Genomic DNA, 15,565 nt, shown 5'->3' on the forward strand with positions numbered 1-15,565 from the left:
CAATAGAGATTGGTATATGTTCGTCATGGCTAAGTCATACGATACGTTTTTGGCGATCCTCATATTATATCATACATGATAAATTCTTTTGCAGAATAATTCCCAATTGAATTCTATTCATGTAACTTTAGCTTATCTAGTTTCAGTAGATACTAAATTCAGCTAAATTCTTTATCATATAATATAGGTTAAGAATCTTATTTAGATCCTTTGATGTTTAACTTAGTAAATGCTTATACATAGTTCAAACATCCTTTACTTAGATTTATTCACATGGGTCGAATATCTCCAATGGAGACTTTCGTGTTTGATTTAGTAAATGCCTTTACTTAATCCAAAACAATATCATAAGATCTTTGTAAATAGATCTTAATACCCAGTATGTACTAAGTTTCGCCATGGTCCATCATTGATGAATAATTTCAAATCTAAGTCATTAGCATTTGAATGTTATTTCACAATAGAGAGATATGTGTGTAATACACATAGGACCAATTAAGTTTTAAGTACTCCCACTAAACTTCTTATATATCTATAAGAATCATGTATATTTTATGAAACTAAAATGCTTATTAGCTTCACTTAAAATACAGTTCCAATTCCCAATTGCTTGCTTAAATCTGTACTTAGATTTTATAAGCTAGATTTCCATTTCAAGCATTTATTTGGATCCACAAATTCTATGACATACCATGTACATATTATATTCCAACATTTGATTGAGGAATACGTTTTGTCATCCAATTGCCATAAGTACCAATATGCAATCATTGCTTGAATTATAGACTTAAGCATTACGATTTTGCATGAGGTTTCAACACAATCCATGCCATGAATTTGCTTTTAACCTTTAGCAACTAATCTAGCTTTGTGTGTGAACACAATTCCATGTTTGATGGTTTTTATCCTTAAAACAAACTTGCAACCAATAGGTGTGAAACTATTCTTGCAAATCAACAAAATTTCAATTTTGTCATCAAAACATTGAGTATGTTTTATGGCCTTTAACCAATTAAACATATAGTCTATATATGGCCTCTAACCATTTTAGGGAATCTGGGTTTCGTCATAGCTTTCTTACAAGTCACTTCTTTTAGTTTGACTGCAAGTTGTAGGTTTCTTTACTATCTAATAGAAGAATTGCATAGTTTTAGTGACTTGAATTCTATGCCTACTTGGGTATAGAACATCAAACAATAGAATATCAATAGCCACTTGAAAGTCCTTTGAATATTCTGTTCTCCTTGAAGCACTTGTAAAGTCTTCTAAGAGATGTCTATTCTTTAAAGCCACTTCTAAAGTCCTTAAAGAATAAGTTCGGTTTTTTCTGAAGCACTTCGAAAAGCCTCCGGAATGTCCGTTTATGTTTGTTGTTCGCCTCGAAGACTTTCGAGGTCTATTTTCTCCCACTTGTCATTTTGGAAACGAATCTCCAAAAGGACATTATTTCGAGCAAACAAACATTATGTTCTCAAAAATTCGTGGTAGAAACAATACCCTTGTGTCTCATTTGAATAAATCACAATGAAACATATATCTAGACTTGGGCCTTAGTTTGTTGAATAACAAACACTAAGCTCCCACTGAGTTTAGCAACTCTTTAGATATATATAATTGAAAAGATATCCTGAAATTACTTTTCAATAGCTTTGACGAATTTGGTTTAGTTTGGTGGTAGTTGAGCATTTTGTTTTAGAAATTATAGGAAAAGTCTTTATGATTCATCATTGATCGAATCAAGTACTAATTGACTTCGATTATTCCAACTACGATATGCCATATCTTATGGACCTAGATTGTGAAATTAAAACACACAATCATTGATGATCATATTTGGTCTCAAGTAATCATCAACATGATCTAACCTAGATCTTTATGATTTCTTGCCAAGTGGATTTTATACTTCTGAATCTTGGAACTACCCAAACAGATTCAACTTATATCACATTTGAGTCAATAAACCTATATTCACTCAAATCCATAAAGTCATAAAATCTTTCTTTAGCTTTGAACTCTATCGTCTAGGCGTTCTAACAATAGTTCATATCTTTTGTTACTTTCAACAAGTAAGACTAGCTTGTCTTAAGTTGATCTAGAAATCAACCAACTTTCAAAAGTCCATTAAAATAGAGCTTTTGAATGTTAACTTGTTGATATGGTCTAAGCAACAATGCCAAAGATTAGTGGAACTCAAATCAAGGGGTTGATTTGAACCTAGTAAAGTTCTTTAAAGAGTTGTTTGTTTTAATCAAGCATATTGACTCATTCCGTAAATGACCATTTCATTCAAATAAACAAACAAACAAGCATTGTTTTTGTTCTTCTGAATGTGAGTCTTTCTGTGTTTGAAGCAGAAATTTAGGTATGCTGATTATGGAACAAAATAGCCATTTAGTTCCAGCCTTTGAAAGGACTTAAAACAAACTAGATGACCCTACAACTAATGTAGCATTGCCATGCTTCATTTCCCACTTGTAGGTCATTAGTGTATCCTAGCTTCCATTGTTTGAGTTATTACCGAAGTAAGAACCTCAAGCGGTATATGATACCAAGGAAGTTTGATTGCTAGGTCACTTCTCTTTAAACATAAATTTATAGGTAGAAACGGAATCGTAAATTCCTTTCATTTGTTCCTCGTTTTCCTATTTCTTGTACCCTTTCTTATAGTCTTAAGAATTGAATTCTTTAATGTTGACTTTTATACTTTGTTAGACATGTCCAATGTCACCAACAAGGTTCTTTACCATTTTAATTTATGTTGAATATTTTGTTTCAACTAGATGATCTTACCAGAAGCTTCTAAAGTTCTCTAAGCATCGATCTATTCGAATGTCTAGGGACTAGACTCATTCGAGAATTAAATGGACAAAGATATTAGGTTGTTAACCATTGGTAAAGCTGAGCGTATTAAACTCAATGCTTTATGATCTCAAAACTACATTGTATTTTGAATTCACAAGCACCAATCGGTTTGCCATTCGATTTTGATTCTCGAAAACAACCATAAAAGTCGATATAAGAAACGTACATTTTAAATTGCTCATTTTCTCTCATTTCCGTGAATCGTTCTTGGATTCACTACCAATCGAGGAAATTTACTGTTACCTTTCTAAAAGGATTTATTGCAGTGCAAGATATTTAATTATAAACAATAATTAAATCATAATTGAAGCATGCAAAGTCTAAACATTTATCATGAGTAACAACTTGAAAAGCAATCATGCAATTTAAACAAGTTATTAGCATTTTATTCGAATTTATTGTTCCGGCAGGTGTGAATAAAATGATTCCAAGATCCTAAAATCATTGAAGAACTAAGCACAGTTTGTCGACTTAATCCTAAAACATCTTAGGTAAGCAAAAGCCTTTTGCTAATAGTCTAGAAACTATTCTTGGTTGATAGGTACGTCTAAGAACTTATTAGGTAAACCTATCGATTTTGCCACGACATAAAAGGACTCCTTACTTATATCGTTGAGTTTCACCAAAACTAACATGTACTCACAATTATTTGTGTACCTCGCCCCTTTAGGACCAATAAGTAACACCTCGCTGAGCGAAAACTATTACTAGATTGATGTAAAGGATATCCAAGCAAGTGTATATTTTGGCATGGCACCTTATAACTCAATTTTTAAGTTTGGAACTTAAGGCTCTTACTATGTTGGTTAGATTTTAAGTGAACTAAAATCCTTAATCATGCAACATAATCAAGCTCTTGATCTCATGCATTTTAAGACATATTTAAAAGCAATAAATAACTTAAAACATGCATAAGATAAATGTGATCTAGTATGGCCCGACTTCATCTTGAAGCTTTAACTTCAAAGTCCGTCTTGAAAATCTCCGTGGGAGGCACCATTTTCTTCAAATAGGATAAGCTATAATTAAAACTAATTACAACTATTTGATGGTACGCAGACCATATTTGAATTGAAAAACGACTTTGGTACTTTAGACCAATTACATTCAAATTAATGGTGCGCAGACCATATTTTCTATCCTATTTGGGCCATACTAGTCACCTCATAACCTGCAAAACAGTACATATACAATATATACCATTCACCCATTCATTATCATGAATGGCCCACATAGCTGGTTAGTAAAACACATTATGCATCACGTAAACATTTGCAGCAATTAGTCAAGGGCACCAATAATCTACCAATTATTTAGTCCTTATTAATTCTAATCAAGTTGTTTTAACCTTAAGGATTTGTAGACCTAATCAAGAGTTTATGACTAAAAGCGCTCCCACTTAAACCAATAAATTCATATGCTTTACTAATTTTAAACATAAAAATGTATTTCAAGTCTAACCGGAAACATACAAATTTAATTAAAATTTAAAGCCCATATAAATTTATAAATGAATCCAAAAAATTTTAATTTGATTTCAGTCGAATTTTAAATTAATTCATGATTTTAATTTTAGTAAAATAATTAGAATAAATAAATTTTATTATAATTACAATATTCAAAATTAAAATCCAAGAAAATAATTTAAATTATTAATTTTAAAATTAATTAAAATTACGTGAACTGAAAATTTCAAATTAAACATTCAAAACGATCTAATCGTAACGCAAACACCCTACGCATCGCACGCCCATGGGCCACACGCACACAGCCATCGCTGGCCATGTGCGCGCAGCCCATGCGCTCGTCGCATAGCTGCTGCATCTTCCCATCGCAAGCCATCGTACAAGTGGTGCTCGCTGCGCGCGCGCCAGCGCTCGACGCACGCGAGCCATCGCTCGCTGTGCGCGCTCGCCAGCGCTTGCTGCGCGCGCTCCAGCGCTTGATGCACGCGAGCCATCGCTCGCTGTGCGCGAGCAATTGCGCGCGATCAACGCTGGGCGCAGCGCTCGTGGCACGCGAGCTTGCGCTCGCTGCGCGCGCTTGCGCGAGGCAGTGCGCGTTGTGGCGCAGCCCGCTTGCTGCCCACACGCGACTGCCATGCCTTGCCTTCGCCCATGCCCATTCATCCATAGCTCGTGGCCCACGACACAAGGCAGGGCTGCTGCCTTGTGCTCGTGCACCATGCCCTTGCTCATTGCATTCGTGCCGCACGGGCGACGAGCTCCCTTGCTCGTCGTCGCATGCCCGCACTATACACCCCTTAAGGGTAACACGAAGCGTCCATTGCTTTGTGCGTGCAAGTTATGTGAACGAATCGCATAAAAAATTTAAAATTTATATTTAAAATTAATGACAAATTAATAAATAATATTAATTTCATAATTTTAGGGCGAAAAATCGAAAATTTATTATTCAATTGATTTCCGATTATCATGGATTCAAGCCTAGGTCATAAAAATTTAAAATTTATCATAAATTTACAATTTTTATGGTGGTTTTTAATCATAGGTTTCTAATTAAATTATAATTAATTATGAAAATCAAATTAATTCTAAATTATTCTAATTTTCAACAAATTAATCATAATTACAAATTAGATTGCATAATTAACAAGGCTAGGCATTCAAACTTGTTAAACATATACAGTAGGTCAATCAAAAATTCAAGATTTATCAACAAGAATCGCAAATATTTAATTTAACATCTTAAATTTACGAAATTTTGCATTCGAAAAACTAAAACCTTCGAAAAGTCATAGTTAGGCTTCGAATTTGAGAATTCTGGGTTCGGCAGAAAAATACTCTTTTTGTCAAAATTTTAGAATGCCTTTTACATGCGGAATTGACACAAAAATCACTCGATTTGGATGAGTAACGAAGAAACTGCCGAAAAACTGCGTACGTATAATTAAATAAACGCAATTTGCAATTAATTAACAATTACGAAAATTAATCACCCCTTTTAATTCTTGCAAATTTGTAATATTTAACCATGTTCATGCAATTTAGATTATGAAAATAATAAGAGGCTCGTGATACCGCTGTTATTAGACTTAACATAGAATGCATACTTGGACCAAGGGCATTATTTCCTTCAGTGATATCCTTCACGGGAAAGATCACTGGGGGTACTATGCACGGGCAAACTATGATGTTAATGTGAGGAACAACCTCATTGACCCGTACTTGAACTACCCTAACCACCCCCAAGAAGGGCCAATTCCTCGTTGGGGGGGGGGGGGGGGAGATGGCGCACCACTCACCTATCCATACTATAGTGGTCATGTTTCCCCCGAGGAGAGAATTGCCCCTCCCCCTCCATATGATTGGACTAGGCCGGGCGGGGCGGACATTGCGTATGACCCGGCATTCCCCGATGTTTACCCTCCCCGTTCTGAAAATTGGGGGGCATGTTGAGGGACATACCAAGCACCATACATGTCGGTTTGCCCCACCGCCCCTAGATATGATTGGCCACCCTACACCGACGCCTCCGGGCCCGATGTGGATAGCCAATACAACATCTCCCCGACCCCGCCCGATTTTATTAGTGAATATGATCCATCGGGCATCTATTATCCCTACCGACCTCCTCAAGAGGATGATGATGATCGTATGGACGATGCTTGAGTCATTCCCCCCCCCCCCTATTTGTGCCTTGATTAGATTATGTTGCTCGAGGACGAGCAAATGGTTAGCTTGGGGGGAAGATTTTAGCTAGCTTGGGGGGATGCTACTTGGGAGCATGTGGTGGGTTGGAAGAGGTATCTTTTGGTAGTTGTTTCTTGTTGGTGGTGGTTGTTGGTTGTTTCTCTTGCTAGTTGGTTGATGGTTAGTGGTTGGTGGTTGTTGCTTGTTGCCATTGCGTGTTGGTTGTGTTGGTTGTTTGATGATGTTGCTTGCTTGTTTTATTTTGCTTGCTATGAGTATGATTGGTGTATGCTTGTGGTGCTTGATTCATGTCTCATCGATATCCTTAGTGGATGATCGCTCCCATTTCTAAAAATCCAAAATGGCTAACAATTTCTCTCATTTGAGTTTTCTTCTCTTAATTTTTGTTATTTTCTTTTCGCTTTCTTTTCTTAATTTTTGCTATTTTCTTTTCACTTTCTTTTCTTAATTTTTTGTTATTTTCTTTTCTTAATTTCTTAAAAAAAAAATTACAAAAAGATTTTTCACTTATTATTTTTGTTTTCGCTTTTTATTCAACTTTCGCAATTTACTTTTTGTAAATAAATTTTTAAATATATATATATATATATATATATATATATATAATTTATTTTATTTTTTAAAAAAAAGGCTTTCTTTATTACTTAATAAACGGTCAAAATGCCCAAGGACGATGCCCAAATGATGAAATCTAATGTGGTTCCCTTTTTTAGGCCTTTGTGGGAAATTGTAGGAGTTGTTCTCAGAAAAATGTATGCTAGAGTTAGGGTGTTCTGGGAGTTGCTTAATCTCTATTGCTCCTTGTACCACTAAAGTTAGTCTTCAACCGTGAAATTTCCATCTAGCTTGAAAAATTGTCTAATTTTCTCATCATTGAATAAAAGTATCCCAATATGTGGTCCCTTGAGCCCCTAAGTGTACCCTTATTCCCTTCAAAGTGAAACTCTACAAAAGACTTAGTTTTACCTTCGTATCATTCAATAAGTGGCATCATAAGCCATAAGTGTATTTTTCATCTTCTTTGCTCAAATAAAGTTTATTCTTGTAAAGAGAAAATCCCATAATAAGGGAAAAAGAAAAAGCCAAAAACAGTGAAAAAAGGAAAAAAAAAAGAGAAAAAAAAAGTCTAATAAGAGGTCAATTTGTGGATGCCTCCCACGCTTAGTTTTCACTCGTTCATGTCTTGAGTAGAGGGAACCAAAAGGGGGTCTAATCGTGCATTTGGGAGACGTGGACCATTATTCTTGGATTCTTTTAACCAAAGTATAGCTTATGAAACATTTTGAATAGCTAGATGTGCTCTAATGTACCAAGTAAAAGCGCTAATAGAAGTGTCACCTAGCAATTTAGATTAGTCCTCGCCTTTACTCCTAACTTTGGCATACATTTGGAAGAATCTTTTCCGAGAAGTCACTCAATTGTCTTAATTTGTGGACCACTTCCGTGATGGGTTAACTTGGGCATGATCGTGTAGTTTAATTTTCTTTATTTCTATTTTCATTTAAGTTATGGGTAAAACTCGAGGAAAACCCTTGCGAGATCTCACTCGCCCTCTAGAATGACTTAGGGGTTTAAAGAGCTTATTGCATGTGTTTAAATGCAATCGTGATTCCTACGACAGTGAGTTAGTGTATATTCTCACCCCCATTTTTCCTTTTTGTTTTGTTTGAATAAAATCTCGTATTTCCCTTGTTCTTCTCTTGTTTTGCTTGAGGGAAAGCAAAAGTCTAGCTTGGGGGAGTTTGATGACTCTTAAGATAGTATTTTGCCTCTTTTTATTCTTGTTTTTGTTTGTTTTCCTCCCCTTTTATGCTCATTTTAGTCCCCTTTCTCTTGCATGCTTAGTTGACTCGGTTTCTCCTAATTACTGTCCTTTCGCCTTGTTTTTTTTTAATTTTTGTCAAGCTTTTGCTTTTCACGGGTTTGTTAATGTGTAGGAAAATAAGTAAAACGGACGGAAAAGTCAATGGAAGTCAACGGTATGCAAAGAAAGCTCGAAGTGGAAGAAAGGAGTCAAGGAATCAAGAACTCGAGATGTTTGGCCGAACTTCAGAAGTGTTCGGCCGAACCGAAGCAGAACAGCCTGAAGCAATCAAGCCCAGAGTTCGGCCGAACATTCCCAAAAGTTCGGTCGAACTTACCTATGTTCGGGCGAACCTCCCCAAATTGTTTGGCCGAACCACGCAATCAGCAGTTCTTGTTTCTTCCCAGGTTCGGCCGAACCTGCCTTATGTTCGGCCGAACTTGCCTCTTAGTTCGGCCGAACTTTCTTAATGTTCGGTCGAACCTGCTGCCAGCACTGAGCCGTTTTTTCGGGACTATTTAAAGATTTCTAGGAACTTTTAGAATACCCAGTTTTTTACAAAAGTAGTCTAAATTTTTATTTTAGAGAGAGAAAGGAGGAGAACTTCATTCATTGCTCATTCTATTGCTTGGGATTCTCCCTAATCTTGGATTTGAAGCGTCATAGTAATAATTCTCAACTCTTATTTCCATTTATTGTCATTAATTTCTGATTTTTCTTACTTTTGTCTCTTATTTTCTCATTAATCAAAAACCCCCAAAAATAGGCACTTTTATGTTTTTCCTTCCTACTTGTTTGATTATTTAGCTTTTCCTAATCCCTTATGATTAGACTTACTAGTTTCTTTGCTAATCTTTTAAGATTTGGTGATTTTGATTGTATTGTGGATGATGGTTTTGCTTATAGATTTGATTGCCATGATGAAACTAGCTTGAACTATTTGGTTAGGGATTTTTGCTTTGATTATTCGGAAATGCATACTTCTATTGAATATATCATGTTGAAATTTGTGGTTAACTCCATGAGTGAGTAGTCTTTATCTAGGGGTTTGGGTGTATCCTAGGGTTTCCATGTATGGGGTTTTAAGGTAGGATTTATTAAATTTTGCAATTAAATGTATAAGTTGGGGGGTTCCTCGTTGCTTGCTTGGTTAGACGTAACTTTGCTTGGTCAATGGAATACGGTGCATTGATTTGGCAAGGGATTGTGAGTCATTGCGTTGTATGTTTTCGATCGGATTTATTTTGATTGATTCTTAGCCCTTGGATTGATTGCGGAAGCATGATTCATTGTTTGAGAGTATTAAAGATCGATTTGTTAGGTTATGATACATATGACATTTACATAAATCATGCGGAAACAACCATTAACCCAGGAAACATATTATTTACACATAATCATTTAGCATAGTTTAGATGCATACTCTTTGTTGCGTGCCTTCCCTAGCTGCGCCCGAACCGAACAAGAACAAGTCTTTTAGGACTCCAAGTGTCGTCCCTCCGTAGAAAGTCCACAGCACGTCCGGATCCGCCTTAAGATTGACCAACTAGAATCGCCCTTAAGGTACTCAGAAAATTCGGCACTTTTGGGGCAAGATGGGTGTTTGAATTTTCTCTCAAAAACCTCACTTTTGAATACTTTGAAACTTGTGTGTAAATTATGACCCCTAGGCCTTTATTTATAGAGTTATGGAAAAGGAATCGTAATCCTAGTAGGATGCGAATTAATTGGAATTAGAATTCTACATGAATTCTACTTAATCAATTTATCCAATAGGAATAGACATTTAATCATACACTGACTCTTGCAGATTCAGGAATCTCGCATGAGCTCAAACTCACACACACACGGCAGCCACAAAGGCTGCCCACGCATGCGAGCAGCAGCCCACGCAGCGCGGCCCACGCATGCGCGGCCTTGTGCGCGCTGGGCTGTGGCGTGCGTGCTTGCTGGGCGATGGCCTGGCTTCGTGCTGGGCCTTCGTCCGGCAGGCCTCGTCCGATGCTAATTCGTACGATACGCTTCCGATTAAATTTCCATTTCCGGAATCTATTTCCGATACGAACAATATTTAATATTTCCGATTCCGGAATTAATTTCCGTTTCGAACAAATATTTAATATTTCCGTTTCCGGAATTATTTTCCGATTCCGGTAATATTTCCGATTCTGACAATATTTCCGTTTCCGGCAATATTTCCGATTCTGGTAATATTTCCATTTCCAACAATATTTTCCGATACGTACCATGTTTCCGTTTCCGGCAACATCTACGACTTGGATAATATTCATATTTCCGATACGATCCATATTTCCGTTTCCGGCAATATCATCGTTTCCGGAGTATTCATTTCTTGCCTGTGACGATCTTAGCTCCCACTGAAACCAAGATCCGTCGGTTCCGAATATTCATAGATGGAGTATTTAATGCCATTAAATACTTGATCCGTTTACGTACTATTTGTGTGACCCTACGGGTTCAGTCAAGAGTAAGCTGTGGATTAATATCATTAATTCCACTTGAACTGAAGCGGCCTCTAGCTAGGCATTCAGCTCACTTGATCTCACTGAATTATTAACTTGTTAATTAATACTGAACCGCATTTATTAGACTTAACATAGAATGCATACTTGGACCAAGGGCATTATTTCCTTCAGTCTCCCACTTGTCCTTAGGGACAAGTGTGCATTTCCTAATTCCTTTGTCGCTCGATGCTTGCTCTTGAACATAAGGTAAGAGTTGTCATCCTTATTATGTCCAGAGGTGTTCCTCGGTTTCAGAGTTCAACTGATCAAATAAACAGATAATCATAGCCTATGATTCATCCGAGCACGGCCATGCATTTCACAGTTTCTAGCTCTCCGAGTGGCCTTGTACAACTTTTAAGCATCTCATCCCGATTTATGGGAGGACAATCCCAATCTTGCGATCTTGAGATTAGACTTCGTTTGATAGGTGATTACCTGAGCGTTGCCTTTATAGCCTCCTTTTACGGTGCGACGGTTGGTCAACGTCAAAGCAACCAGTTCTCAAACAAGTAATCTCAAATCACTCAGGTATTGAGGATTTAGTGTCTAATAATTTAATGAAATTTACTTATGACAGACTTTCATCTCTTACAGTAAAGTTTCATAGGTCTTGTCCGATACTAGTCTTCCCAAAGTAAGTATCTATGCAAATGATTATGACATTGCCATGTCCACATAGTTCAAGAAACAGAACTACTAGTCATCTTGCATTCTAATCGTCTAACGTTTTCTATGCGTCCAATTTTATAGAAAACTCCGATTAGGGACCATTTTCAACCTTTGACATTCAAGTTCACTTGATAGACATTTCTTAGTCACAGGACTGGTCCTGACAGTCTATCTTGAATATATCGTCAAATTTGAAGGGACTCATCATTTAATACTAAACCAAGATTAAATGGAATATGAAAATACATTTTCATATATGATAAATGTTCAACCCCAATGTTTTACAACCATGGGCCTCAAACCCATTTTCTAAAACAATTCATGGAATTCAAAGCTATGCTTGATTTCCAGTGCGACAATGTGAGTGTTGCTTCTCACTTGTTGCATAGGTTTAGTTATCATGCTTTGCCAATCTTAACATCCTTTTCATCGAATGTTCTTTGAGATATGATGATAAGATCTTTTCGAGTTTGTTTATTATGTGATCTAGTCTTTCTTACTTCGATGGTGGTTTTACTCATTTTGCAATGAAGAACCATCAAGTTAGCAGACGTTTTTCTTGCTTCAAGAGTGGTTCTACGCATTTTTCAATGAAGAACCATCAAGCCAGCAGATAGGTGATCTACCCAAGTTCAGTGAAGAACTTTAAACAACCCTGTTTTATTGCTTCTTAGGCAATAATCACTTTTACTTCAACTGTATAGGTTGCTAGTGATGCTTTGTTTGGATTTACCTATCCAAGCAGTTCATAGATATGTGGAAGACTCTCCAACTATATCTTAGAACATAGAAATTATTATTTTAATTTCCCACGCAACAACTCATGGTCTCCAACCCATGTTGCCATTTCAAAACACGATGCTCTATAGCTCGTCCTTATCAATGGTTAACTCCAAAGGGTCTTGCTTGATCCTTTGCCAGTGTTTATGCGTGTAGCATCAATATTTAGCATATCTTTATTTCCTTGAATCAAGAACTATTCCTATGTACCTTTTCAAGTACCATAAGTATTCTTGATCTCGATCTAGTTGATCTTTACTTAGATCAATAGAGATTGGTATATGTTCGTCATGGCTAAAGTCATACGATACGTTTTTGGCGATCCTCATATTATATCATACATGATAAATTCTTTTGCAGAATAATTCCCAATTGAATTCTATTCATGTAACTTTAGCTTATTCAATTTCAGCAGATACTGAATCCAGCTAAATTCTTCGACATATAATATAGGTTTAGAATCTCATTTAGACTCTTTGATGTTTAACTTAGTAAATGCTTATACATAGTTCAAACATTCTTTACTTAGATTTATTCACATGGGTCGAATATCTCCAATGGAGACTTTCGTGTTTGATTTAGTAAATGCCATTACTTAATCCAAAACAATATCATAAGATTTTTGTAAATAGATCTTAATACCCAGTATGTACTAAGTTTCGCCATGGTCCATCATTGATGAATAATTTCAAAATCTAAGTCATTAGCATTTGAATGTTATTTCACAATAGAGAGATATGTGTGTAATACACATAGGACCAATTAAGTTTTAAGTACTCCCACTAAACTTCTTATATATCTATAAGAATCATGTATATTTTATGAAACTAAAATACTTATTAGCTTCACTAAAATACAGTTCTAATTCCCAATTGCTTGCTTAAATCTGGACTTAGATTTCATAAGCTAGCTTTCCTTTTCAAGCATTTATTTGGATCCACAAATCCTATGACATACCATGTACATAGTTTATTCCAACATTTGATTGAGGAATACGTTTTGTCATCCAATTGCCATATGTACCAATATGCAATCATTGCTTGAATTATAGACTTAAGCATTACGATTTTGCATGAGGTTTCAACACAATCCATGCCATGAATTTGCTTGTAACCTTTAGCAACTAATCTAGCTTTGTGTGTGAACACAATTCCATGTTTGATGGTTTTTATCCTTAAAACAAACTTGCAACTAATAGATGTGAAACTATTCTTGCAAATCAACAAAATTTTAATTTTGTTATCAAAACATTGAGTATGTTTTATGGCCTCTAACCATTTAAAACATTTGAGTCTATATATGGCCTCTAACCATTTTAGGGAATCTAGGTTTCGTCATAGCTTTCTTACAAGTCACAAACTCATTAATCTACATGATAATAGTTTGACTGCAAGTTGTAGGTTTCTTCACTATTTAATAGAAGAATCTCATAGTTTCATTGACCTGATCTCTATGTTTCTTTACTATCTAATAGAAGAATCTCATAGTTTCAGTGACTTGAATTCTATGCCTACTTGGGTATAGAACATCAAACAACAGAATATCAATAGCCACTTGAAAGTCCTTTGAATATTCTGTTCTCCTTGAAGCACTTGTAAAGTCTTCTAAGAGATGTCTATTCTTTAAAGCCACTTCTAAAGTCCTTAAAGAATAAGTTCGGATTTTCTGAAGCACTTCGAAAAGCCTCCGGAATGTCCGTTTATGTTTGTTGTTCGCCTCGAAAACATTCGAGGTCTATTTTCTCCCACTTGTCATTTTGGAAACGAATCTCCAAAAGGACATCATTTCGAGCAAACAAACATTATGTTCTCAAAATTCGTGGTAGAAACAATACCCTTGTGTCTCATTTGAATAAATCACAATGAAACATATATCTATACTTGGACCTTAGTTTGTTGAATAACAAACACTAAGCTCCCACTGAGTTTAGGAACTCTTTAGATATATTATGAAAAGATATTCTGAAATTACTTTTCAATAGCTTTGACGAAATTGGTTTAGTTTGGTGGTAGTTGAGCATTTTGTTTTAGAAATTATAGGAATAGTCTTTATGATTCATCATTAATCGAATCAAGTACTAATTGACTTCGATTATCCTAACTAAGATATGCCATATCTTATGGACCTAGATTGTGAACTTACAACACACAATCATTGATGATCATATTTGGTCTCAAGTAATCATCAACATGATCTAACCTAGATCTTTATGATTTCTTACAGAGTGGATTTTATACTTCTGAATCTTTGAACTAGCCAAACAGATTCAACTTATATCACATTTGAGTAAATAAACCTATATTCACTCAAGTCCATGTGAAATAAAGTCATAAAACCTTTCTTTAGCTTTGAACTCTATCGTCTAGGCGTTCTAACAATAGTTCATATTCTTTGTTACTTTCAACAAGTAAGACTAGCTTGTCTTAAGTTGATCTAGAAATCAACCAACTTTCAAAAAGTCCATCAAAATAGAGCTTATGAATGTTAACTTGTTGATATGGTCTAAGTAACAATGCCAAAGATTTAATGGAACTCAAATCAAGGGTTTGATTTGAACCTAGTAAAGTTCTTTAAAGAGTTGTTTGTTTTAATCAAGCATATTGACTCAACCAGTAATTGACCATTTCATTCAAATAAACAAACAAACAAGCATTGTTTTTGTTCTTCTGAATGTGAGTCTTTCTGTGTTTGAAGCAGAATTTTAGGTATGCTGATTATGGAACAAAATAGCCATTAAGTTCCAGCCTTTGAAAGGACTTAAAACAAACTAGATGACCCTACAACTAATGTAGCATTGCCATGCTTCATTTCCCACTTGTAGGTCATTAGTGTATCCTAGCTTCATTTGTTTGAGTTATTACCGAAGTAAGAACCTCAAGCGGTATATGATACCAAGGAAGTTTGATTGCTAGGTCACTTCTCTTTAAACTTATAGGTAGAACCGGAATCGTAAATTCCTTTCATTTGTTCCTTTGTTTTCCTATTTCTTGTACCCTTTCTTATAGTCTTAAGAATTGAATTCTTTAGTGTTGACTTTTATACTTGTTAGACATGTCCAATGTCACCCAACAAGGTTCTTAACATTTAATTTATGTTGAATATTAAGTTTCAACTAGATGATCTTACCAGAAGCTTCTAAAGTTCTCTAAGCATCGATCTATTCGAATGTCTAGGGACTAGACACATTCGAGAATTAAATGGACAAAGATATTAGGTTGTTAACCATTGGTAAAGCTGAGCGTTTAAGC

Source organism: Spinacia oleracea, chromosome 2 (genome assembly GCF_020520425.1).
Source record: "Spinacia oleracea cultivar Varoflay chromosome 2, BTI_SOV_V1, whole genome shotgun sequence".
Classification (NCBI taxonomy): Eukaryota; Viridiplantae; Streptophyta; class Magnoliopsida; order Caryophyllales; family Amaranthaceae; genus Spinacia; species Spinacia oleracea.